General features: G+C 38.7%; 2 long non-coding RNA genes across 2 annotated transcripts in view; one reads left to right on the forward strand and one right to left on the reverse strand.

Moving 5' to 3' along the window:
- Window positions 1-25,818, reverse strand: part of LOC310843839 — a 237,494-nt gene that overhangs the window by 90,633 nt on the left and 121,043 nt on the right. The window contains exon 5 of the long non-coding RNA XR_014563677.1: window positions 2,606-2,669. This is a non-coding gene — a long non-coding RNA (uncharacterized lncRNA). The remainder of the gene's footprint in view (window positions 1-2,605; window positions 2,670-25,818) is intronic.
- On the forward strand, window positions 15,536-18,720 carry LOC310842734. The gene is made up of 2 exons (XR_014563327.1): window positions 15,536-16,203; window positions 17,256-18,720. It is a non-coding gene; the product is annotated as an uncharacterized lncRNA (long non-coding RNA).

Genomic DNA, 25,818 nt, shown 5'->3' on the forward strand with positions numbered 1-25,818 from the left:
TAAATGAAGCTTCCTTCTGCTTTCATGGGAATTTCTCTCATAACACATCAATACTCCAAATCCCTTTCCTAGCAGAAATATATTCCAGAAATATATTTTGTGATGAAGGGGTGTGTGCGTTTACACACAGATTTTTGCAGGAATGTAGCCCATTCTGGAGCCACTATGTAGAGGAAAAGGAAATATATTTTGGAATAATGAAAACTAGATTGCTGTTAGTTGTCTCCTGAGAAATTTCACTCTTTTGAAGACAATGTCACATTATTCCAAAAATATCTCTTTATGCCAAAGGAACATCTTGGGAAGTGTAGTCACTACAGAAGAGCCTAAAGAATAAGCATGTAAGCAACAAGTCTATGGCTGTAAAACACAACATGCATTGTATAGTAAGGAAATAACCTGCATCAACGCTATTCTTCCAAGATTAGCCAGATGATACACAGTATCTCTCACATTCTGTATGAGAAAAAACAAAAAAAATTCCTTCCAGTAGCACCTTAAAGACCAACTAAGTCAGTTCTTGGTATGAGCTTTCGTGTGCATGCACACTTCTTCAGATACACACATCTGAAGAAGTGTGCATGCACACGAAAGCTCATACCAAGAACTAACTTAGTTGGTCTTTAAGGTGCTACTGGAAGGAATTTTTTTTGTTTTGACTATGGCAGACCAACACGGCTACCTATCTGTATTCTGTATGAGAACTGATGTCTGTGAGGTCTTACAGCTGTTTTCAGTTGCAGTGACTGAAATTTCTTTGGACCACTAGATGGCAGTCACTTCAACTTAATATAAACGCAAATGGTTGCCACATGTGAAGAAAACAATGGTATTCTTTGTGTTTGAAACTGTAGCAAGACAAAATTGATTTTAACCTTCAGAACTGTTTCTGGAGCATGACTAGCTAATGTAGATCAAGCTATGCACTCATAGCTAACCTTAAATCAAGCATGTGGTACATTTATAGTATTTTATTTTATTTTATTGAATATTAATGAGTTACAGTTTCAACTACATATGGAAATATTTCATCACCATAATGGGTCTGTGAACCTTGAATGTGACACATCCCAGCCTACAGACATCAATTCAAGACTTTTGTGATGATGCCAAAATTTAAAACATATGAGAATTGACAATTTTAGATGTATATTGCATACTCATCATGGTTATGAAACTAATATCAGCATATCCAAAATAACAGCTATAAATATCAGCAAGCCAAAAGATAGCAAGGAAGTTCTTCAGTCTAGCTCTTGAAAATTAATACAATAAAATAGTATGGTATGCATATAGCACTTGTATGTGCTATATACTGTGGTACCTCTGGATGTGAACGGGATCCGTTCCGGAGCCCTGTTCGCATCCTGAAGCGAACGCAACCCACGTCTGTGCATCTAGGCGTGCGTGGGTTGCGATTCGCTGCTTCCGTGCATGCCCGTGACGTCATTTTGAGCATCTGCACATACGCGAGCTGTGAAACCCGGAAGTAGCGCACTCCGTTACTTCCAGGTCTCCGCAGAGCGCAACCCAAAAATGCTCAACCCCAAGCTACTTCAACCCGAGGTGTGACTGTACTACCATAACTACATGTAAACTAGCCCATGATAGGGTCACTACCAGAGCTGTGTAGGGCTTCACAGACCAAAACTAACACCTAAAAATTGGCTTGGTAGTTAACCAGCAGCCAAATCTGGCTCAGACTTGTTTTTATATGTTGTATTCTGCCTTGTTATATTCTGTAAGCAATGGCTTATAAATTCCTAAATAATTAAGTAAATACCAGACCCTCCAACTGTCCCTATTTTCCAGGGATGTCCCTGTTTTAGAGAAGCCATCCTGATTTCTGATTTGATCTCAGAATGTCTCACTTTTTCTTAGGATGTCCCTATTTTCACTGGATAAATGTTGGAGGGTATGGAGTTATCCGACCCCTGAGTCATCTGAAGGCAATCCTGTATAGGGAAGTTTTTTAATGTTTAATGTTTTTATAGATGTTGGAAGCTGGCCAGAGTGGCTGAGGCAATCCAGTAAGATGTATGGGGTGTAAATAGTAAAATTATTATCATGAAATGGGACATCCCTATTTTCATTGGATAAATGTTGGAAGGTATGAAATGCTATTAGGCCCGATTCCTAAAATACCAAAACCACTGGGCTCTGTTTGCTGCTGCCACATCACAGATATGGTCTGAAGGCACAGGAGGCCACCATCTTCTTGAAGCTAAGCAGGTTTGCGTGTGGTCAATGCCAGCATGCACAACTGTCTGGGAAACATCTATACACCAGCTTGGGTACAAGATAAGCGAAAGGTGGGATTGAAAAATGCAAACAAACAAAAGTTCTGGGTCTGCTCTAGCTCCTTTCTCTTGCACAGCAGGCTTCACTTCCAGACTCCACTCTGATACCAAAACAGTTGATCTCATAACTAGCTAGCTTAGCAAGAAGGCCAGAGATCATGAGAGGCTTCCCCATTAGCATGCCCTTCACTGTGCAGTCTAAAAAGAATGTGACTTGCCTGAGGACAACATAGTGTGAAGTTGCCACCGCTCCACATAAACTTTTATTGTATTTATACTTTAAAATAAAGGTATTATGAGCTTACCTCCAGTTTCTGAAATGGCAGAAATCTAGCTCTTTTAAAAAATGTCTTCAAGGCACCCAGACATCTAAAGAAGTGAAATGAATTCAGGTAAGCAGAGTCACCAAATAACTCATTCAGCAAACTTCTGTGAATATAATCCAGCGCTTTATTGTAAAACAACGTATTTAAAGTGCTTTGATATTTTAATGGGAAATCAAGACTTTGTTATGATTTAAGTCTATGTGGTAGCTAGTAGCACACCTGAAGGCAAGTTAGGACCAGTCCTCCTTTGGGACATGAGTCACTGGCTTATGGATTGCTCTGCTTAAAATTATTGTGTGCTTCTGCAAACTTTGTATATACTCCAAATCTGCTGCATGTAGATGCTGCTGTTTGGGTTACATAAGAGTGGAAACACGAGTGAAGGTCAAAAAGATAATATAAGGTTGGGGAATGGCCTGTGGGGACATGGAAGCATGCTTTTTACTGGTGGCACCAGTGTTGTGGAAAGTACCTCCTGCTGACATGAGAGGACCCATCTGAACTGGCAACCCCCTCGCTTTCCCTTGACCTCTTGACCCAAGTCTCCTTTTAAAATTTCTGTGCTGTTTCTAAGGGAATTGTTTCATTGCGTATTTTTTGATGGATGCTTACGTTTTAATTGGACTATTTTAATGTATTTTAGTTAAATTCTCATTTTAACTGTTCTGTATTGTTACCAATGTCATACAATTGGCATTCGTGTTTTGGAAACTTCTTAGAAGTCATCCTGGCATTAAGCAGTATTTTAAATTAATTCATTAACAAACATTGGCTCCTCATCCAATTAGGCATGTGTGGCATGAAACACTGCTTCTGTGTGTGTTGTGATTCCTACTCGGATCGGCGTGAACATGCAGATAATGTGTGGAAGGAGGGCTAGACACAGATGTATACAGTTTGTGATATACAAGCCAAAAAGTTACACCTGAAGTTCTTTAAGTATACAGCTTTGAACTTCCTTAAGATAAAATATTACTTGAAAGCAGTGGCGTAGCGTGGGTTGTCAGCACCCGGGGCAAGGCAAGTAATTTGCACCCCCTAACCCGTGGATTTGCACCCCTTAAACCTAACCCCCAGATGTTGCGCCCGGTGCGGCTGGCCCCCCTGCACCCCCCACGCTACGCCACTGCTTGAAAGTAATACCAATGGAAAACAAATGCTTTTTGCTATTTAGAATTTCAAATTTTAACCTAAGAAGGATGTGAACTGATAACGAGTAAGCCCTGTAGTGAATTAACACTAAATTTAAGTCTGATTTCATCCATCATTTTACATGGGGTGAGGAGGAGCTGAAAAGTAAGTCCTTAACAGGAAAAGGAGCCATGGAGATGCTGACAGGCTGGACTGCACTGGCCATGCCATAGCAACACCTCTGTCATGGATTGGCTAAGCTTCAATATTGTACTGTGCTTGAGTCAGGGAACCTTCCAGTTCCATCTGGCTGAGCTACAATGCTGGCATGAAATGCTTATGAAGTTTATAACTACATTTGGCATTACATGTATTTTTGCAATTCACCTTAACAACAACAGCAACAAACCAGTAGGCGTGGCCATGCCTGATTGGGACTGTTGCAGGAAAGGTTGGTTTCCCTGCTTGCCACAGGCTCAACAAAAATCCCCTCTCCTGCCATTTGCTCCCATTAGGGTTTTCAGTGGGGTCCTGGTGAGGAAGGAAAGAGTTAAACCACTTGCCACCTTCCAAAGTCCCTACACCTATTTTGTTTGTTTTCTATCAAACAATCATGTTAAATGCAAAAAAGAAAAGCATTGAAAAGAACTTTGACCCAAAGTTATTATAATGTTTGTAGTTCAGGGACTCAACTATACAGCCACAAATAAAATGTTTTAACTGCAATATACAATTTGAAACTAGATGGCAATGGTGAGCCTTATGGAAAATTAAGTGTATTTTTAAAAACGCTTCAGTGAAGGAAAATAAAGTCATCAGTTTTACTACTACAGGGATGGGGAAGCAGTGACCTTCCAGTGGTTGTTGGGCTTATACTTGTTCCAGCAAGTATGACCAAGGTCAGGCATTATAGGATTTAACCTTGCCCTAAAGAAATGATAGGAGTGGGCAGTACTTTAGAAAGAAAGCCCAGGATGGAGCATGGGAGCAAGTGATACATGGGCTGAGAAACAAGAACCTGAAGAGAGAATAACCGAAAGAGAAGGAAGGGAGACACACAATGGATAAAAATGAGATCTGTAGAAGCCTTGTAACACTTAAGGTCAGAGAGGTGGTATGAGGACAGCTAAAAGAGTGATCAGGGGCTAGCTGAGAGGCTGACTAAACAAAATGTGGAAAGGTAAAGACTTGAGGAAGGGACAAATGTGGTAGGGATCGGTGGCGTAGCGTGGGTTGTCAGCACCCGGGGCAAAATCTGTGACAGCACTGAGAGAGAGGGAGTGAGCCAGGTAGGGGCAGAGAGCTGCAAGTGCGAGTGCGCCCCCCCCCGATGTTGCGCCCGGTGCAGCCGGCCCCCCTGCACCCCCCATGCTACGCCACTGGTAGGGATAAAGAAATAAGGGAGCTGATGAGAAAGTAAAGGTAAAGGGACCCCTGACCTTTAAGTCCAGTTGTGCCCGACTCTGGGGTTGCGGTGCTCATCTCACTTTATTGGCCGAGGGAGCTGGCATACAGCTTCCAGGTCATGTGGCCAGCATGACTAAGCCGCTTCTGGCGAACCAGAGCAGTGCATGGAAACGGCGTTTACCTTTCCGCCCGAGCGGTACCTATTTATCTACTTGCACTTTGACGTGCTTTCAAAGTGCTAGGTTGACAGGAGCAGGGACCGAGCAACGGGAGCTCACCCCGTCGAGGGGATTCAAACTGCTGACCTTCTGATCGGCAAGTCCCAGGCTCTGTGGTTTAACCCGCAGCGGCACGCGTGTCCCTCTGATGAGAAAGTAGGACTGGCCTAAAACCTCAGATTGTTGGTATGGACATGAAGGAAGAAGAAAGATAAATGAGTAGCGTACTCTTATGTATGTTGACTCACAAGTAAATTCCATTGAGTAATGAGGCTTCCTCCTAGGTAAGTGGAGATAGGATTGCACCCTAAGGGAGGTTTGAAGGACTTAGGGACAGAAGGCAAAGGAGCCTAGGATTAGTAGATCTAGAAAGAGACATGGCTGCTGGATAAAAAGGGAATCCAGCCAACTGAAAGACTTCTGTTGCCTCTGCAACCCTGTGATCTGACAACCCTAAGAGGGAAACAAAAACTAAGACTGGAGGAAGGGGTAGATTATACATATTTGATTTTCAACATTTGATTTCAATGGCTAATTGTCAGACTTGTAGTTATAAAAAATATTCTTGAATCTTCAAACAAAATCCTCCTGTCATTATTTTTCTCGCTATGCATATTTTTTCCTAGGCTTCCTCCATTTTCTTTTCTCCTATTTTCAACAGTCAAAATGTAATCCTCTGTGTGCCTTCGTAGGAGGAAGCCCAGTTGAGTTCAGTGGGACTCTGAAGCAAGCGAGTATAGGAATGCAGCCTCTTGCTCTTGAACTTTCTCAGCCACTGTCTGTTCCACTTGGGGGGCTCAGAGAACAATGGGCCAAGGAATTAATATGATGCAATGAAAATTAATGATTAAAGCTCATAGACAATACAGAAAATCAATGGTCAAGATTAATAACAAAAAATATAAAATTAATATCTACTGAAAAATGTGGGGGTGGATCAAACTAGAAGAATCCCGAGCAAATTTACATACAATTGATTGAAACAATGATTAAAGGTAAAAGGTAAAGGTACCCCTGCCCGTACGGGCCAGTCTTGACAGACTCTGGGGTTGTGCGCCCATCTCACTCAAGAGGCCAGGGGCCAGCGCTGTCCGAAGACACTTCCGGGTCACGTGGCCAGCGTGACATCGCTACTCTGGTGGGCCAGAGCCGCACACGGAAACGCCGTTTACCTTCCCGCTGGTAAGCGGTCCCTATTTATCTACTTGCACCCGGGGGTGCTTTCGAACTGCTAGGTTGGCAGGCGCTGGGACCGAGCAGCGGGAGCGCACTCCGCCGCAGGGATTCAAACCGCCGACCTTTCGATCGGCAAGTCGTAGGCACTGAGGCTTTAAACCACAGCGCCACCTGCGTCCCGAAACAATGATTACATGATGATAATTAGAAATGGCCCTGTCAGTCTATTTTTTGCCTGTATCATTTTCACATATGTTCATTCATTAAGTTTTCCATCCCATTTCTGTACTGATGTTTTCTGCATGAAATTAGTTAAATACACATATATTTTTCTTTTATTAAAAGTACATATTGAAACACATATTGTTTTGACTTTATACAATACAAAACATATTTTCTCCTAAAATATTTTTAATGCAACTTGGCATTTTTTTGAGCCAAGAATTCACAGAATTTGGAGATCTGTGAAATCTGAAGAATAACTACATTCCAAACCCCATGTTGTTCCAGGTGGACATTATCTGGGAGATCCAGGAGGAGGTGGTAAGGATCAGAAATTCAGTTCCTCAAGCATCCAATTTATTTATTCCTCCTTATTGTGCTACTAAGTACAATGCTACTTAGTCCATCAGTTGTGATTATGTGGCGAACCAAGTCATTCTTTTGGAGTATGCTCTACACTTTGTTGTGTGCCAAGACTGGGGAGTAATAGACTAGTTGCCTTGACAACAGGGGTACATTCCCTTTTTATTGTGAAAATTGACATTAGATTTTTACTGAGCCCTAATTCAAATTATAGTAGGAATTTAAATGCACACCAGTAAGTAGTAATAAATGTATGTAAGGCATTAATGGAAAAATCAGCCAAAGTCATTGTCAAGATGTTAAAGGACTCAGAATTCTGATCAGACTCCAACTAGTCCTTGCTTTCAGGGCGAAAAGACAGATGAGCCAAAAAGATTATTATATTACTTTTTGACCTGATTAAGTGCCCAAGAGGTATTCTGACATGACATTTTTTAACATGATATTTTGCTTTATGGGCCCTACAGTTATCATTTCAGAATGAACTTTAGCTTGAGATAGTCTGCGCTGACACAAGCATCAGGTTCTGCTATACAACATCATGTTCAAAATAAGTATAAGCATCACTAAACTGACATAATGATGTCACATAAATATGATTTTCCCACATCGAAATAACACAAATTCCCATTTGACAGTTTAAGAGAACTTGTAATTTTTTTAAAAAAAATAAGTCCCTTAATCTGAGAAAGCCAGTGTGGGCAGGTTAAGGATGGCAGACACAACTATGAACAGCATTCAGGAAGTATAAAAAGGTAAAGGTAAAGGGACCCCTGACCATTAGGTCCAGTCGTGACCGACTTTGGGGTTGCGCGCTCATCTCGCTCTATAAGCCTAGGGAGCCGGCGTATGTCCGCAGACAGCTTCCAGGTCATGTGGCCAGCATGACTAAGCCGCTTCTGGTGAACCAGAGCAGTGCACGGAAATACCGTTTACCTTCTCGCCGGAGCGGTACCTATTTATCTACTTGACTTTGACGTGCTTTCAAACTGCTAGGTTGGCAGGAGCAGGGACCGAACAATGAGAGCTCAACCCGTTGTGGGGATTCGAACTGCCGACCTTCTGATCAGCAAGTCCTAGGCTCTGTGGTTTAACCCACAGCACCACCCGTGTCCCTATTCAGGAAGTATAGAATACATTAAACTGCTTCATGACAGTCAGGGCTGGCAGGAACAAAGCCAAGAGGTCTTAGTCACTCTGTATGGTTAGCAGGACTATGCAAATAAGCTAAATCAATGGGTTCCACAGATCTGGAAAGGGACTGTCAATAAGCCTCCCTAAAGTCAGAATCACAATGTTAATGGGTGTAGGATTCCAAGCAGGTTCCAAATCATTCTTACTTCATAATAATGAGTTCAGGAAAGACAACAAGTTGAAGGGGGGGGGGGGATATACTTTTTTACATGTAGTTCTGATGAGATGGCAGCGTTATCTGAAAAGTGTTGTTCTGGCTCAATAAGGCAGGGAAGGCACTTTTAACATTTCCAGCTTTTGCTTGTTTGTTTAAATAATTATAATTAAAATTATACCCTGCCCACTCTGGGTGGCTCCAAACCAAATATTAAAAACACAAAAACTTCCCTAAACGTTGCCTTCAGATGTCTTTTAAAAATAAGATAATTGCTTATTGCCTTCACATCTGATGGGAGGGTGTTTCACAGGGCAGGCGCCACTACCAAGAAGGCCCTCTGAACAGTGACAACTTTTGCCCAACAACACAAATATTCTTAAAAGGGTTTGTTTAATTTAAAATATTGTCATTCAAATAGGAAACCATTGCTTCCAAATCATTAGTGCAGGAAAATTGCTGATGGCTGTGTTTTTGGTTTGTTTGTTTTCAGAATTCTCTTGCATTAATAACAGCTGCCTTAGGTTTGGCAAAAAGAAGTGTGCTATAGGTATTTTTTTAAAAAAATTAAAATGATGATTTTCAGCAAAGAGTACAGTGTCCAGGTTCCACAAGATGGGGCACCATCTCTCACTAAGAGACATAGGGGAAGGGAATCTTGGTCAAGACATGTAGCCACTGAAAGCCTTACCTTCCATCAATTTGTCTAACCTGTTTTTAAAGCCAGCCAAGTTGGTGGCCATAATTACATCTTTCCTCAATTCACTTCTCTACATTATGCATTATCATTCCTTCCCCCAAGCTCACCCTTTTAAAAAAATTAAAAATCCTCATAAAAAGAGTTGCTCCAGTCATTTTGGTTGCCCTTTTCTGAAGCTTTTCCAGTGCCACACTGTCCTTTTTGAGATGAACTGACTGGAACTGTACTTAGTAGTCCAAGTGTGGCCATACCACAGATTTATAAAACATTATTATATTGGCATATGATGGAGGCCTTCTGATCTCCCTAATTTGTATTCTATTGCTCCCAGTCTACTACCAATGACAAAGGATAGTTGATTAGTTTACTGTCCAATCATACATCATCATAAGGATAGAGTGTTACCAGCTGTCATACACAAAGGCAAGTAACAGAAACCCCATCCGCATGTAATTGCAGAATCTGTCTATTATCTTTGAGAATTCTTGGAGAACAGGTAAGGTCCCCACAGACTGGAGGTGGGCGAATATTGTCCCCATCTTCAAAAAAAGGGGGGGGGGATACCCAGGCAACTACCGACTTGTGAGCTTGACACCAATACTAAGAAATGTCCTAGAGCAGATAATGAAAGGGTCAGTCCTTGAGCACTTAGAAAAAGATGCTGTGATTACAGTACTAAGACCCAGCATGGCTTTCTCAAAAAGAAGTCATGCCAGATGAATCTCATTTCTTTTTTCTTTTTCTTTTTGATAGTTACTATTTTTGTGGATCAGGAGAAAGCAGTGAACATAGTATATCTTGAGTTCAGCAAGACTGTTGACAAAGTTCCCCATTGCCTTGCAGAGAAGCTTAAAGGATATAGGATAGTCATCTTCCAATAGCTAAAGAGCTGTCATATGAAGGATGGAGCAAGCTTGTTTCCTCCTGCTCCACAGGCTAGGATCTTCAAGTTACAAGAAAGGAGATTCCGACTAAACATCAGGAAGAACTTTCTGACAGTAAGAACTGTTCAGCAGTGGAACAGACTTCCACAAGAGGTGGTGAATTCACCTTCCTTGGAGGTTTTTAAGCAAAGCTTGGATGACAATCTGTCATGTATAATCTAGTTGAGATTCCTGCATTGCCAAGGGTTGAACTAGATGACCCTGGGGGTATCAACTCTACAAATCTATGATTCTGTGATGCTAAGTACAATTTAATAAATAAACACTTTGTACCATTAATGTGCCTACTTGTTGTTTTTGACTTGGCTCTAACAAGGTCTGTATTTTGCTAAGCATGCTTAACAAAAAAAAGAGTAAATAATACAGTGATAGAAACTAGGTCAAGTGGGTTCTCTAGAAAGAAATGTGGTGCTGCGGGATACTCAGCCATGAAAACTGCTTTACGGGCTTGAGGGCAGACAGCTCTGTTGTCAGGGAAGAACTCACAGGACTTTTAAGACCTAAGCATTTTTCCAAACAATGCGGCCAAACTAGAAAGGTGCTGCTACTGTTTTTACATTACAAAAATAAGTGCAAAAACTGAAAGATTAAGGCTTAAATCTTAGGCATACTTGTCAGGAACTCCTCTGTCTTTGGCATTGGCGTAGCGTGGGTTGTCAGCACCTGGGGCAAGGCAAGTAATTTGCACCCCCTAACCCATGGATTTGTGCCCCCTAACCCATGGATTTGCGCCCCCTAACCCTAACCCCCAGATGTTGCGCCCGGTGCGGCCGGCCCCCCCTGCACCCCCCACGCTACGCCACTGGTCTTTGGCTACTATAGACTTTCACTGAAGACTAGTTTTCATCACTTGTTTCTCTCTACAACTACTCTGCAGTTCATGGAATGTTAGTTCATATTCAACTCTTAAAAGTAGAAGTCCTTTCTGACTCTTCTTGATGTGTTAATCTTCTAGGGTACCTCTCCTACCTTTTCCTCATTGCTGGCTGGAAATAATAATAGTTTCCATTTTTGAGAGGAGCTGAAAACTAGAGAAAGCATGGTTGCTAGGGATCCCCTAACACTTCCAAATTGTTTGCAGAAACTGAGAGCCCAGGTACATCCCTCTTCTAACAGCAAACTTAAGGGGTAAGTGCCAGAAGGATTGAATCCAAATTAGGGTGTCAAAGAAACAAGAGGGAAGTATCAGCAGGTTTCCACCCCAAGGTTTCCAGAACTACAAAAATATTTTAATAAGAAAAAGTTCTAGTAACAAATCCCCATAAAATGTTGAGAAAATCAGGGGGGGTGGGGACCAAGCTAGGAGAGTAAAATGCCCTGCTTGAGCCCCTTGCATTTTAGTAGTCTAAAGGTGGGCATAGCTAGCTGGAACCTTGAACAGGGGCATTCAGGTTAGGGAGGTGATGATGTGCTACAACACAGAGCCCCCTTATAATACACTAGCAGTGTGAGACGTAGCCAGGTTCTGATAGCTGAGACGTCTGGTCCAATCTGCACTACACATCTAAAGTATTATCATACCACTTTAAACTCATACCTCCCCTCACAAGATCCCAGGAAGTGTAGTTTGTTAAGGATGCTAAGAGTCGTAAGGAGGCCTTTATTCCCCCCACAGAGCTACAATTCACAGAGTTCCCTGGGAAGATTTATTGAGTGTAAAACCTCTAAGGGAATTGTAGACCTGTGAGGGGAATATGGGTCTCCTGACATTGCTCAGCACAAACAAACCACAGTTCCAAGGATTCCTTAGAGTAAGCTATAACTGGTTAAAGTGGTATGACACTGCTTTAACTGTTTAGTGCAAACAGGTCCTCTGAATGAAATTTACCCTTTGTCACCTTGTTCATCAAATTCCACCTAATATCAAACCATGAAAGTGTAATATGTAGCTAGGCTATGTGTTATGATTACATATTTTGAGACAAAATTTTAAATCTGTACACTGCAATATACCTCATTCTTCACCTACCCTAGGGCACATTAATTGGCCAATTACAATTCATTACTATGAAGCTTGGAGATCACCGCACCCACACTAGTGATCATTCTACGACACTGTTGATCTAACTTCCCTCATAACACATTGATATAAACAATGAAACTACTCCATGGATCAAAGATATCAGTATCCGGAGGATATAGTATGGCAGAAGAGTGTGGATGGATTGAAAGAGTATACACAGCACAAGAAGTCCCATACACATAAATATCCTCATGTCCTCCAATGACTCAAAAGTTTTAAGCATGTATATCAATTTTGGGGCGGGGTCATGTTTATGATTTGAGTCTTGCTAAAAGTTATATATGTATATGCACTACAATACTAAATCACTGCTCAACATTATAGCATAACCAGGTTCTGTCTTTTTTTAAAAAAGGAAAATGAAGCCCTGTTCTTAAAGCAAACACAACACAAATCATATAAACCTTGCATTTGGCTGCATACAAATTAGTTTTTAAAAAATATCTACAGGCAATATACTTCACGTGCAGTCTTTTGTCTAAAGATTCTTTATTTGGAACTAATAAATACAACCGTATAAGGCTTCAGCTGAACAGTAAGCATGGTACATGCATCACTGACAGTAAGCATATTTTTATGTTTGCAAATATATAGTTATTTGGTGCTGTATTGTGGGGATGAAAAATTAGAAGTATCTCGTAACAGTCAGTATAAAATCAAAGTTTATTGTTTCTTGGTTACATAAGGAATAGCGCATTATCCCATAATTAGTATAATACAGTATATCAGTATCATTAAGTCTCATTAAAAATAAAAACCTCGCTCAAACTAATTAAGTTAAGTTGAATCTGCAAAACCTGAAATTATAAGGAGAACTTAATAATTAATATGTATACCATAAATTATCTGATGAACACCAATGGTTCCTTTTTTAAAGACAACATGACAATTGTTAACATTTATGTTACACTTAGATTTCTCCTAAGTTTTTGGATATATTTGTTTTGTGCAGTCCTCTTACTTCTTCCTGTTCCAAATGATATACTAAAAGACTCCCCCTCTCCTTGAAAAGCATGGCATTATCACTATTCAACTAACTGTATTGCCATCCAAGCATTCTTACTTTCAAACACACACCATGGAGCTCCCAGTTATAATACTTTATAATGTATCTTGAGAAATGATAGTGTTTTACTAAATATTAATCACCTTAATTTAAATTCTATAATTATGCATTCAATGAAACACTGTCATGAACAAAAAACAACATATTTGTACAAACTTTACATATACTCAATACAATCTATATTATCCAATATATTATATATTATCCAACACAAATATTTCCGTATTATAAACATGAGCTTACAGGTTTTGGTAACCAAGTCATTTTCCCAGTTGTGTGACTCCACAGAAATAATTAGATGCTTAATTAAAATAATATTTTGCTAACGGTATTCTAGTACTGCTTCAGATACCACAAGGGTAAAAAATAGTTAATATTTTAAATGAACATACTGTTATCACTCACACATGGCTGTCCAAAAATATATACCTTATTCTGGAGAAAAAAACATTTACATTTTCTTTATAAAAAGAAAAACCATTAACTGTAGATTTAAAGCAATTAAAACAATGCTGTATCCATTCTGCAAACCGTTTTAGGAACATCAAGGTTGACAAAATAAGTAAATAAACTGAAGATGTTTTGGTCAAGTAAACATTACGAAACTACCCCCATTCTGAATAATAATAAAAAAATCTTTTTTAAAAAAAATCCATTCAGAGTGGTAGAGATTAAGTATTTTCATGCTCATCAAACTTATAATAATAGTTTAGATTGCAAGAAAAGCAAAATCTTATTAGGCATTCACTAAAGCTTTCTTAACAAAAGGGCTTGTGGCCCTTTCACGCACAAAAAACCCTTAACCCTTGACCTTTTCTCAGTTAACAGAATAAGAACACTGAAAATATTACATATCATATGAATGTTTGTTTTGTACAAACACTCTTCTCCATCTACTCTTGGGTAAGGAAAAAAGAAGTCCTCTATTTGAAACAGCACAAGCCTGCTTCTTAAGTCATGTGACTTTTTTTTTTTTGCTAAGAGCCATGTGCTCGCGTATCATTTTACTCTGAAATATCTATGCGGATTTCAGCTCAACCTGCCTTTGCTTATAATGCATGACATGGGCTGTGAGGGAGCATGAGAACCATCTCTCTTAAAAGCAAGGTTCTCATAGTTGGCCTGTAACCATGGAAGCAGATGCTTCTTCCTTCTTTCTTTTTCTTTCTTTCTTCCATTTTTTTTCCCTTACCCCTCCTTACCTCCTTGCAGCCACGAGCTGCTCCCTATTGTTAAAAGAGGTACGCCTTGATTTTTCTCCGTCGTGACCGAACTTGTCTCTTCTTCAAAGGGCATGATGCTGCAGGTCATCGGTCTAGACTGTTTGCACGGTCCAGAGAACAGCCTTGATGTAACCCTTGCTCCGTCTGTGCCACACCACCAGCCGTGCAACTGCAGACTGTGGGGGGACATTGGAGATCTGTATTTGAAAAGAAGTCCGTCTGATTTTGCCATTGTGCCTTTTCACTCATCGATCGAATGAATATCGAACCTTCTGTCGTTGCATGTGTGAAATAGATAGCTTAGCAAGCAGTTTTGAGCCCAAACCTGTGCAAAGGGCCAAACTGTTTCCTTTACTCCCAAGTAGTGTTCTTCATTAGATATCTGTTTCTCATTTATTTTATCCAGTTACATATTGATGTTATGCTTCTTCTGTACAACCACAATCGTTATTCTCAGGCTACGTCAACCATCACCTTTCTTCTCCTCAGCTTTTAAAGTAATTTTCTTCCACATAGTCATAGTTAAGGTTCACTCCTCAGCACAGTACTTGGATATTGATGATTTAAGGCTGTAAAAACTGAGTGATCGTGAGCAGTCCAAAGTGTGTTAAAATCACACTGTTGCTGCTTTGATTACTACTACAAGTAATAAAGCTAATTCAATGAAGAAATAAATGAAGCACATCTCACATTCAGAGAGACAAAGTAAGAAAAAGTGTTGCCTTTTTTAAAATGGAAGAAAAAAATAATTTTTCCCAAATGTGTAAAAAAAGAGAACTATAGCTTAATCTCTCTCAACACAAAGTCAATGAAACTTTGATCTGAAAATAATGGAAATGTTCCCTCTTCAGTAAAATGCCTACCAAACATATTTTTTATTTGCAAGAATATATTTCATAAGAGGTGTGGGGGGAGGGGAGAGAAAGACAAACCCTGTGAAAGTTATGTATAAATGTTTCGAAATCAAACCAAGCATTCAAATATATTTAATTTAAAAAGGAAAACAAACCAACAATCTTCAGTCCCCAAAGCACATAAAGTGACGTATTCTGAAATCTGTTGATAATCATGTTTTGCTCATCCTCAAATACTGTGACCAAATCTCTATGACCACTGGCTGTCAAAAAAAGGACAGGAAAGTTAACCCCCTGACAACTATCAGGATCTGTTCATTGTAAAGTATGCTTGCCTCTACTCCGGTCTAATAAAATTCGGAATCAAAAAGGGCTTATATATTCTTCAGACTGCTGCTTAGCAAGAACTGTCTATATATGACATCAGTATCTGTGTATGTTTTGAGATATCAGTTTCTCTGTACTTGGAAGACATACCTATTTTCTCTAATTGCCAAAGGCAAAGGGGAGGTGCACTAAAGAATAAAGAAGGTTATTGTGACAGATGAAACATAATTCACAATGAATACTCTTTTCATCCAGACTTAAATAGAAGAGGATTACTCCAAGGAGAATTTTAGAAGAGACAGTATACTTTGACTCCAATAATATAAGGACAGGCCACAAACTGGAAAGACACTGTAAACCTAAATAGGATTTTGCTGAAGATTTTGGATTTCTCCGTACTGGAAGAAGTGCTAACTTGAAGAAAGTCTGAAGAGAAACAGTCAATGAAAAGCAATATGAGCTGGGATTTTCTGGAGTGGATAATGATGAATGTTTGTCTTATATTTCTTCTTCATTTGACAGAACCTTAATGAAATGAGATCACGCTATTTCTTCAGTAAATTTGTTCTGTGAAAGTAGGTACCTTATTTTAATATACTTACTAAACTTATCTGGCTTCATAGAACTTCATTTGTTAATCTTCCTGCTATACTTTGCTTTATGAGATGCTGGAGAAGTTAAAATTAGAAAATACTTACTAGAATAATTGTTTTACCAGATACAGGCAAATGTATTAGAACCAAAACACATTATATACCTATAACTACATATTTATTTTACTTGCATTTTTGAAATTTTCAGGGGGAAATGGTTTAAACTGTAAATTGTTTAACTAATTCATTTTAGTATTCTCTTTTGCTTATTTCACTTCCCTCTTTTTTAAAGTACATTTTGAGGAAATTAATTACTTATTATGATCATAGTTATTTAACAAGTAAACATAATAAACCATTGCTTTTTCTACATTTTCATTTTCTTTGATGCAAATATGTATTGATTAACAAATAGGTGCATTTTATATGTTTGTCATTGTTACTTCAAGCTGCAGTTTTGCCACAAAACAATGTAGCAAGATATTATTTAAGCTAAAACAGAATACAGGGAATCTTGAATGGTAATACCCCAAAACAGTTTAGGGCGAAAGCACACATTAGATTCTTGTTATAGGTTTTCTTCATTATTGTATACATTATAAAATACTTCTAAATGACTGTAAGGATGAAAAATGGTTTCTTAATCGAAATAAGAAATGTTTTAAATAATAAATGCTTAATAGTATAGTTCTATCTTTACTTGTTTCATACTTAATGACATGCCACGCAGTTTCAGTTCTGAACAGCATGCTACACATTTTAGCAACTTGTTTGTCCACATATAAGATTATTGAAGATTAAATTAACATTTGAATTAATATTAGTCCAGACATCTGAAGGAAGATGCTGTCCATTGAGTTACATCCCCTAATTTTATTACCAAGAAAAAATGTCATTCTATAATCTGTCACTACAAAAAACTATTCAGAACAATATATACGATAATATTCAAGCACTACTTTCAAATATTTATAATATCAAACTGCCTATATCCCTTTTAATAACAGCCATGGCATAATTCAACATTTCTGCAGCCCTTTCTCATAGAATACGCCAGGATGAAAAGAAATAGTGAAATGCAAGCTATTTTATCATGGTGAGTACAGAGCAAGAGGCGTCAACTCAAAAGACAAATAAGCTGAAAACAATTGTTTCATACAAAATGTCCATCTGTGTCAATTTCAGAGGTATGTGTTAAAGAAAAAGAATTGAGTGCAGCCATTTTTATTTCATTTTGAATTTTAGTCATTATATGCTTCACTGAACCCTTATTAGAATATTTACTTTAAATATTTAGCTGCCATGAAGATTCTAAAATAGAAGGTTCCAATTTAAATCTTAAGATAGTATCTTATAGAAAACTGTGACTACACTATTCATTTTTATCAAGTTATGTTTAATGAAACAAAACATTAAAAGCTGCAATCTTAGTAGCAAATCATTGCATCTGAATAAAGTGTTTGACAAAACAGAATGTTATACCAACCATACAAATTCATTTTACATAGTAAAATTTGATGCCACTATATCTTAGCTAGGTTGCATAACAGCATTGTAGATCAACATCTCATTAAAAAAAGAAATACTGTAGTCTAAAAAACAATATTATTTTAAATACTACATTATTGTATAGTAGCCCTGCATGCTAATAACAATTCAGAATGCATATTTTCTGCAATTAATTGGCTATGTTAGTAAATATGAAACGAGTGTTTAGTTCATTGTTTGAAGTGTGAACATTTTTGTTTAAAGACTGTTTGCATTATTTCCCTTGACCTTTTGTTGCTGTATGGTTATTACAAATTCAGCAGAGCAATTTAAACATCTTTAATTAAAACTATTTTGATTCGATGAGGCTAGGAGCCGCATTCTCCATCTTTTTTTAAAGAAGACTTTGATTTTATAAGACAAGCTGGAGAGGAGTCAAATCTGCCACATGCTGTGTGAAAAAATGCCACCCTGGTGTGAACAAAGGGTTTAGAATGGAGTCAAGAAGCGTGCAAGCTCAATGTGTAAGCTTTTCCTGTGAATTGTTCTGCCACAACCTGCAGGATATCAAGTGGGCCGGGAAGAATAGGCAGCTCTTAGAAGCTACAACAGAGAAACACTGGCAATCCAAAGTGTGTGAGAGCCTCTTTTGTTTTGCTTCATTACGGCAAACTGTTTTACCCAAACAGAAACTAAATTCAAGACCAAAAAAAGAAAAGGAAAAAGTCTGAGACTGGCTGAAGAACCAGTGGTATGTGGCTTTTTATCTTCTCACAGTCCGGAACAAGGTGATGGAATTTACAAATCAGATAATTCATGGCATGGGCCTCTCAACTCTCCATCCAAAATATAAGAATAACTTGTGTTGCCCACCAAAAGAAAGAAAGCTCTGTGACCTCTTCCTAAGCTAACTGCTGTGAGATGGAGAAAAACATTAAACCTTTCTAGCTTTATGCATTTCCTTCATGATGGGTGATGTTGAATTGAAAATAAAATTCAGTTTTTTCTTAACTCCAGTGGGTCAATTTATTTTCACTTTTGACTAATATTTGTAATTTTTTTCCTCATTACTTGGCAACAATTAATCTTCATAACATGCTCAAAAAACAATCCTCATAAAGTTATTGACAATTATATACTGTTTTTTAACAACTGATATTCATAATCACCTTCAGTGATGGCATAAACCTACTCGTCTCTTAGTTCAAAGACACAATTTCATGTAAGCATTAATTTGTGTGGAATACTATTCACTGTAATTTAGAAAGTAATATAAATGTTCTAATCAAAATTACAAATGTTTTAGGAATTCTATATCACAGTCATTATCAATTTCCACGTAAACAACAGAATATATTATCTTTTTATCCTGCATAAAGAATTCTGTAAGAATCACATTGTGAAAGTTTCTCTCTTCCCAACTTACAAATACAGATCAATCTGTTAAAGTAACATTACCATCACACAGTCCATTCTATTTAAAGTATAATGCAACACAACACCCAAGGACAATACATATCTTTTTTTAAAAAACAACAACTTATTTCTACAATTACTTTGTTGTGCATTATAAAATTATTCCTAATTAGTTCACAGCTAGCTTAAAAACTAATATAATTGGATTTTAGCTAATTCTAGCTGAATATCAACAAGAGAAACTATTGAAAAAGGAATTTTAAAGCTCACTTTAACATTAATAACTCTTTCGTACTGTATATAACAGAGTCTGTCCAAAGCAAACACTCAGTATATCCCATAATATTTCATAGTTTTCCATTGTTTTAGATGTAGACATGTGTGCGTTCACATGGAAATATGATTTCCACCAAAAACTGGGAAGGGGGACTGAATAAGTCTGAAAACAGTCTCAGTAATCTGGCCATTATGTATTGCTAATAAGTGTGATTGAGCTGGTCAGTGTCTGCACTGCAAAGAAGCACATTTTGTTCATCCAGGAGGAATGTGGGTTCAGGCACACAGTAACAGCATAATACTTTGCATGTCTATTCAGAATAAGCCCCACTAAGATCAACGAACCTTACTCCCAAGTAAGTGTTAATAGGATTGCAGCCCAAGTAGCAGATTTAGCAAAGAGGACTGCAGCCTGGCTTCCTGTAGTAGAGCAAATGATACTGTAATTCTTTACTGGACCTGGCTATTTGGACCTGACCATCGTCCGATTTGCAGTTTTGAATTCCAGTGGTCAGTCCTGAGCAGAACACAACTCAAATTGCTCATGTTACGAACATTTTTATTGAGTATTTTTGCTAGGGTTTTAAACATGATTTTAGTTCTTTTTGAACCATTATCCATTAACTCTTGTTGCACCATAACACTGTCTAATGTCCCTGCACATCTGAAACTCACACACTTCACCCCCTCCCCCACATCCTTCTCTCTTTATACACCGTGGCACAAGCACTGTTTTTCGGGGGGGGGGGTGCCACCACACGTTTGCACTCTCTTTTATCAGTTACTCCCCCTTCCCCACCCCAGGTCTCTCTGGACCCCCATCTCTGAATCTTGTAGCCCTGCTATTTTTGTCTGAACTTCCACAGGCTGCTTGTGCCCTCTGTGTCTCCCTCATGTGCTGCTTCTCTGTTCATCTTTTCTCTTTTCTTTGGCCCTTTGCACCATCATAGTTTTCTCTGTGACTCTTCAATATTAGCTATATCCTCTCCTTCCCCATCATGCACATCTCTTTGTACTCCACCATCTTCCTCTCCCCACTTTTTATTTCTTCAGTCATCATTCCTCTCCTCTTTCACTAGTGTCAGATTACCAACCAGGTGGAGTAGGCCATGGGTCCCACACCTTTTAGGGGGCCCATGATAACGGATCAAAATAATATTGATTTAAACTTGAAATAAAATTGTTTATTTAAAAATGTTGGTTGGCAAAATCATAAACATATTAGATTATCTGTGAGGTCCCCCCACAAGATTTCAACTGCCTAGGGGCCTCCACAGGGGTCAATCCGGCACTGTCCTTCACCCCTTATCTCTCAACTCCTCGCTCACTCTGATAAAAACGCACAACTATTTGACTGTCATGTCACACAACTACTTAACACAAACAGGTACGAAAAGGTGGTGGTGGGGTTAATGCCGAAAAGAAGAAAAACTGGTGCCAACTGCATCACAAGCCTTTGGATTCTAAACAAGGAGCAGCAATGATCACCGAATGATTGTTGGCACATGTTGCCAACCAAGCACCCACTTTTAAGGGCCATGGTGAGAGGAAGGCAATCAGGTCTGGTTTGAGCTGTGTGTGTAGAAAATACTTTGTGTGTCTGTGCCTGATCTGTTGCATATTGACTTCCTTAAAATGTTCTAACATTCTAGTGTTATATAAAATATGATTCCCAGTTCAGTTTTGTACATCACTGTAACATCCTCAGTCTTTCTAATACGAATCCTTATGCTTTCCCCATCTTCTATGTGGAAGACATTCCAGACCTGCAGTATAATTGTTGCAAGATTTTGTAGCTGTCTTGTTTCCTTCTTAAGGCAGAATGTTGAGAATCATGTAGTTAGTCCGCCTCAAGGTCTGGTTGCAACACTGAGTTACATACTGTAATTATGAAGGTTTCTATGTTATAGTTTAGACAGTTCCTAATAATCGATAGAAATTCTGTTCACATCAATGCATTTAGGAAGCCATCTACACAATAATGCTAAGATTTCTTTCCTGAGTTGAGGGTACAAAAGCAGTTGTTACTTCTGCCCTTTTGTCATTGCAAGTACTTAATGCATTTATATGGATGCACGCTAGATTAAATATTCAAGAAATAAAAAATATTCAAAAATAAGGAATTTTCAATCCTATAATGAAAAGTCACAATCGGGGCTGAAACACAGGTGAGATCAGCAGTATGTGATTGAATATTATGCCATCTTTAAAACAGGTTGAAAAGTCTCTGCATTTGATTGGAGGCAAAGATCCTGAATCCCTCTGCCCTCAGGCTGGGGAGGATATTCATTTTGGGTAATTGTTCCTATTGGGTAATTGTTCCTATTAACTGATTACCACACAGCCAAGACACAGCCAATTAGTATTGTCCTGTTGAGTGGCTAGACCAAACACTTGGCCTCCAACAGTATCACTGGTATACATTTTGTCTACCCCTGTCTTAGTCTACTTTGTGAATCTAATGCTACCTATGAAAGCTCTCACCACAGTGAATAACTTCACATCTATGATGCTACAGAGGTATTGTCAATTTTATTAAAGCTGAAACTTGAATTTGGACCTGTGGATGTGGCCGCTAAATAAAATCCATCAGGAAAGAGACACTGTCTTTGAATACAGTCAGAAACCTTTATCTGTGGCATGAGTTCATAATTGCCTACAGAACTTCCAAGAGCTAAGCTCTCCTGAGTTTTATTTTTAAATATTTATTTCATCGTCAAATCTTAAACTCATCTGCTCACTACCAATACTGTTTCTTGTTGGGTTCAAATATACAGAATTTCCCCTACAACATCAAAATGAGAGGGAGATAGTAGGTTGTCTTATACTGTGTCAAACCCTTGGTCCATCTAGCTCCTTACAATCTGTCCTGACTGGACCAGGTATCTTGGATATCAGAAAGGAATCCTTCCTATCTTTACCTGCAGATGCTAGACTGAAATTGTGACCTTCTGCATGCAAAACATTTGCTATGCCACTGAGCACCAGCCCTCAAAATGATTCATCATATGGTCTATTCCAGTTCCTTGTACAGTATCATATCCCTTCACTTTCACAGAATACTAAGTAGAGGTTTAATATTATGTTTTATGAGGAAAACATTTCAGCAAACAAGGAGGGAAAATTGCACAAGAAATGTTATAAATGCTTCTCCCACTTGAGTAGCCTACTACAAAATAGTAAATTGGATCCTATATATTTCAGGTTGTGGGGGGAAATAATTACGTTTTCTTACATTGTATGGCTAGAGTTATGTTCTAAACTGTGAACTGAAGGATAGTAGTAGTAGCAGCAGCAATTTTATTCGTTTAATTATGAGCCATAACAAAGATAAAAGACATTTAGCTCTTAATTTCCTAGCAGCCAAAGTAAATAGAGGGATGCAAAATAACATAATTTCCCTTGTCTAACAGCAAAAAGCTCACAAATTCCCATGGTGTAACAATTTAAAGGAAGGTAAAAATATTCATAAAAAGTGAAAGTGGTTAGACCAGGAAGATAAGAGTTTGCTCAAAAACTTTGACACACATTCTCTTCAGACATTTAGCTGAATGTAATGTAAGAACCTTAAAAGTTTGGAGAGATCTTTCCTTAATTCATAAATCCTTAATTCCTTAATTTCCTTAATTTCCTTAATTATGAGGTTTACTATTGTTGTTTTGGCCTTATTTAAATAAAGATTATGAAAGTTTAATTTCAGGGGTTATTAGAGAATGGTAAAGGAAAACAAATCTCTTAACACTTTTGATATATATAAATAGCTAGAATAGCTTGCCGTGCCTTCCAGTAATGCAGGATTTTTAAGTACATTCCATTGATGGGATGACAGGTTGTTACAGAAAGTCCAGACTTCTTATAACATCTTTTAAAGGTTATGGTTTCTTAATATGCATTCACAAGCAGTCACAGTTTAGTTTCATTTAATTAATTTATTTCAATATGCATAGTATGACATGGGGGATAGGCATTTCTGACTCTACTGAAAGAGTATAGGGACTTTTTCTCACAAACATTTTTGCATAATATACACACATTTCTTCCCTATTATCAAAACATCCCATATGAGGTGCTTTCATTACAGAGTTGTGATACTTTCCAAGCACTCCAAAAAGCAAAATTGTGTACCTAAAAGAGTGTGCCTTTATCATCCTAATCAAAAACTAAATAATGTTGTCTTCTCCTCTCTGGTCTTCTGCTGTTTCACCTTGGTCCTACTCTCTTGCATTCTTCTACCAAAATTATTCATTCTCTCATTGCTCTGGTATCTACAGGAATGCTGTCTGTCATGTCGCTTTCAAACATTTTCAATTTATTCAATGAGAAATACAGTGGTACCTCGGGTTAAGAACTTAATTCGCTCTGGAGGTCCGTTCTTAACCTGACACTGTTCTTAACCTGAAGCACCACTTTAGCCAATGGGGCCTCCCGCTGCTGCTGCGCCGCTGGAGCACAATTTCTGTTCTCATCCTGAAGCAAGGTTCTTAACCCAAGATAACATTTCTGGGTTAGCGGAGTCTGTAACCTGAAGCGTATGTAACCCGAGGTACTACTGTATTTGATACACATCTGAACCCAGTAGTCTAGAAAAGTATCTACAAGCTTACCTTAAAAACTAATTAGGCAGTTAGTAATGGTAGTGACACAACTGATGCAATATACTTTGTTTCATTCCTGATGCTTTGGTCCAAACAAAATATGTTGTTTCATGGAAACATTAACTGGGCATGTTTTATTTCTAACATAAACTGTTGCAGCAGCGGCTGCACAACCAAATAGGCTAAACAGTTAAAGGTCTCCCTCAAGCCTCAGATGTTTCAGCAGCCCACATTAAAAATAGGCTAAACAGTTTTCCTTTTGGAGTTTATAGTTGCTGGGGGGATTTTCATCATGATTGTGATGGTCCCATCCTGACTGGGTTCCCCACAATACTTCTTCACATTAGAAAAAGCATGCAATTAAATCAGAAGAACAGCTGTGTGCACTGATTATTGCAGTGTGATTGCCCCTGCCAGATTTTATAGCTTCTGGACTAGGAGAGAGCAGAACAGTTGAAAACCCTGACAGTAAGTAAATAAATGTGGCTGTTCATCGCTGTATCACTACAACATAAGAGTCAACTTGGAACGTCCGCTGCCATTTCCACCTCTGAGAATATTTATTTTGCGTATCTATATCCCACTTGCTTACCAGAGTTCTCAAGACAGCTTACAATATAACGATATTTCTGTTACTATGGTGGGAAAAGTTGTATGCAATTTCCTACCCTGTCCTTCTTGGCCTGGAAATAGCTGCCCAGGCCACCAGATGTTGGTCCCTCATTGCCCTAAGATTTCCTACTGGGCTGACACTGTCTCCCACAGCTTCTGATCTGAAAGCAGATGCAAGAGGCACTGGGGGAGCAAAGGTCTCCCTCAAGCCTCAGATGTTTCAGCAGCCCACATTAAAAATAAAAACCTTGCATCTGAAACAGTTGCAAAATAGTTCTATTGAAATGAAAACTCTGTTCTTAAGAGCTACATAGAACTATGGTATGCAGACTAACCTCCAGAGTATGTATACCTGAGGAAAGCCCATAGTACTGTAGTACCAATTCCTATGGTCTGAATACGAAAGCATGCTTTCTCAGAGGCAGATAGGAAGCTGCCTTACACAGAGTCAGACCATTGGTCTGTCTTGCTCAGTATTATACCACGTAGAAACAGCTCTCAGGGTTTCAGACTGGAGAATTCCTCGTCCTAACTGAAGATGCTAGGGACTGAATGTAGGAAATTTTCCATGAAAAGCAGGTGCTTTGCTCCTAAACTACAGCCTTTCCATATTTCTGTATTTGTGATTCAGTTTTCCCTCTACATTCTTAAGAAAGTCATATTATCTAGCTCAAGAAGTACACAAGGGTGTGGCTACTTATTAGGTTTGCCTTCTTTCAGTCTCTTCATGTTCTCTACCACCCGCCCCACACCCAACTTTTTTTGCGCTGTATTAGACTGCAAGGGAATAGTACCAATGTAACATCTACTGGAAGTACCCAGTCCCATCCATTCTGGGTCCCTACCTGCATACTCATAAGGCAGATCATTACTTATTTTTCACATTCATAGCAAATACTCTCACTGACTTCCTATTTCATGATAAACACATCACCAAAAACCATGGATGGGAAACTTGTGGCTCTTCAGAAGTTGTTGGACTTCAAACCCATCATCCCCAGCAAGCATGGTCAATGGTTAAGTATGATGGATGTTGGAGTCCAACAACATCTGGAAGGTCACAAGATCCCCATCCTTGCTGAAAAACACTCAAGCAAAGACGGTTTTTACATATCCTCTGACCATAATAAGAATCTTTGTACTATACAGAGTTCTTGCTTTCTATATTGTAATTTTTAATGACCCATTTGCACATATCTTTCCCAATGGA

This window comes from Podarcis gaigeae (assembly GCF_964106915.1).
Source record: "Podarcis gaigeae genome assembly, chromosome: 4".
NCBI lineage: Eukaryota > Metazoa > Chordata > Lepidosauria > Squamata > Lacertidae > Podarcis > Podarcis gaigeae.